This window comes from Monopterus albus, unplaced genomic scaffold (assembly GCF_001952655.1).
Source record: "Monopterus albus unplaced genomic scaffold, M_albus_1.0 scaffold20.1, whole genome shotgun sequence".
Taxonomy (NCBI): domain Eukaryota; kingdom Metazoa; phylum Chordata; class Actinopteri; order Synbranchiformes; family Synbranchidae; genus Monopterus; species Monopterus albus.
In genome coordinates this window covers 1,012,152-1,014,712 of record NW_018127900.1, presented here as the reverse complement: position 1 = coordinate 1,014,712, position 2,561 = coordinate 1,012,152, and the positions used below count along the sequence as shown (strand labels likewise).

At 39.3% G+C, this 2,561-nt stretch overlaps 1 protein-coding gene across 2 annotated transcripts in view; it reads right to left on the bottom strand.

The window, feature by feature from the left end:
- The window catches only part of ghra (growth hormone receptor a), a 27,458-nt gene that overhangs the window by 17,239 nt on the left and 7,658 nt on the right, over positions 1 to 2,561 (bottom strand). The window lies entirely within an intron of this gene.

Genomic DNA, 2,561 nt, shown 5'->3' with positions numbered 1-2,561 from the left:
ATATATGTGTGTGTGTGTGTGTGTGTGTGTGTGTGTGTGTGTGTGTGTGTGTTTGTTTGTTTGTGATTCAATGTCCTCTACTAGAACCAGTTTGACAAAAGACAAACATTTCTTGTAATAAGATTTCTCATCATTCTGAGAAATGCTGTGAAATTGACTAAACCATATCATTTTGTCATTAACAAATATTTTACACTGACACACTGTATATTTACTTTAGATAAGACAGCAAGAAGGCTAATTTGATTTTGAAACAAAAGGTCACACTTATTTTACTAACAGAGAACGCCCATGTGCCCGCTTTAAATATTTTAGTGGCTATATCCATGACATATTATAGTCATGTCATTATATATTGTCATATTATGTGATGTTATTATATCTGGAGTATACTCCCAGAAAAAATCCAATGATGACAGGCCTAATTTCTAAGCATTACTTTACTTAATGCTAATTAATTTCATTTTATGAACAGTAATTACTGTGATAAAATGGCATAAGAGTAATTCTACAACAATACCAAACATGCCGAGCAAAACTGCTGAGTCAGGTGATAATTATCTGTGTTTATCAATGCACTTTGCACATTAAACATCTCATCTGATCCATTGTTGATACAAAAACAGCATTAAGCTTTTAAAATTCCAAACCAAATCAATTCCATGTTAATGAGTAGTGGTAGGCATGACTTTTGGTGTCCAATCATCACATGCTGCAATAAAATAGTAGAGAATCTAAAAATACTTCTGGGTAAATGTTGCACTGCAGCCGAGCCCAGTCAGATTTCCCCTGAGACTGGCTCCCCTTCTGAAAACAAGGTTTTTCCAGCAAAACGCTTTAGAGTATATGGCCAGTGATACAAACTCTTTCTGGTCAATACACTGTTGTTGGTGAACAAGTTCTACAAGTCAAGTCCAGCCTCTAAATATAAGCCAGACTTTCTGCACACACCCTTGACTATTTACAGCTGTGTCTCCACAACTTCACTGGGCAACCAACTACCCCAAATGTGGAGACTAGTATGTTTCTGTGAATATGCCAGTTCTGGCTTCTTAAAACCATATAACTACAGTGTGCTACACAGCATATCAAATTCTTCTTTATGTTTTCACAGGGGGAAAACAGTTTGGGCTCGGTTCTTAGAAATAGCCACAGGATTTTTAGTTATATATAATGAGAAATGGGGCAGCCACCTCAGGCACATTTACAAGAGCAACAAGCGTGGAGTCTTATATGATGTACTGTACCAGCAAGAAGAGGCTTGGGCAGAGTTCACCTGAGTGTTTGTAGTATATGTATATCAAAATTCTGGATCCAAATTACAGCAGGGCTCATTTACTTTGAAGATCTACTGCGATTTTTTTTTTTTTTTTACAATCTATATATATAAAGTGCAACTACAGCAAACACAAACAATAAAAGCACTGCACCAAGCACGTATGTGTAATATACTGGTGGGGATGGAACACTGGGAGCATGTGGCTTTGAGGAGACTGGAAGTCACTTGTGGGGATCGAAGGCTGGACCCCATGACTAATTTGTCGAATACCGTGAAAATGACAGAATGTAGGATTACAACTAGTGTCAGCATTGGTTAAGGTTAGGATAAGTCTCCTGGAAATGAATGTAAGTCTATGTATGGACCCTGTAAGTGACAACCACAAGGATATATGTGTGTGTGTGTGTGTGTGTGTGTGTGTGTGGTTGCATTCCAAGTGTCCAGAGGCTGCACAAGGCCAAGTAGTTATAAAACGCAAGAATTCATGGCAGAGAGCTGTCAAGCATCAGGCCCATATGGCCTGACTTAAATGCTCCATTATTGGCATTTTCTGCATATCACATCTTGTCCAAGTTCATCTTCAGATCCTCACAGACCCCTCTGTGTCCTGCTCGCTTCAGTTTAGAAAATCTTTTATTTTAAAATCATAATAAAAAACACAGAATTTTCTCCTCTTGCCAATAGCTAAACCACAGTTATTAAGGTGAAATTAACAACCCTCCAATGAGCACTTTCAAACCAGTTTTCTTAATAACTCTGGGAGGGTTAAGTGCTATGCTCATCTTTTGTTACACACTGTCTTTTCTTTTATAGTCCAACATTCTTTATGTAGTTGAAGAGCCAAAGTGCTATAAAACAGGGCCAAACAGCACCTCCATTCCAACAAGTGCTTTCATGTTAATCTTAAGTTTACTCTCCACCCTCTTAAGAGAAAGTGTCTGGAAAAGCCCTAGAAAAACTGGTGCTTCATCTCCATCTTGTACATGTTTCTTCTTCTCTAGGCCAATTACAGGCTTTCAGACACACAGGATGTGCTGCCTGACCCAATCAGAAAAGATGGAGGCTCAGCCCAGGCTTCCCGGGGTTTCTTAGTAAACATTTAATGTCACTATGGTCAACCTTCTTTCCACTACCTCTGCCCTAAAACACACACATGCACACAACATGAACACATCACACATACAACACACACAGATGCACATCTGGACTTGGCACCCCACATCACTCTGTACATCGAGGAGACCGCACTGCTGCTTCGGGGAAGGAGGCGGTGTGTGTGTGT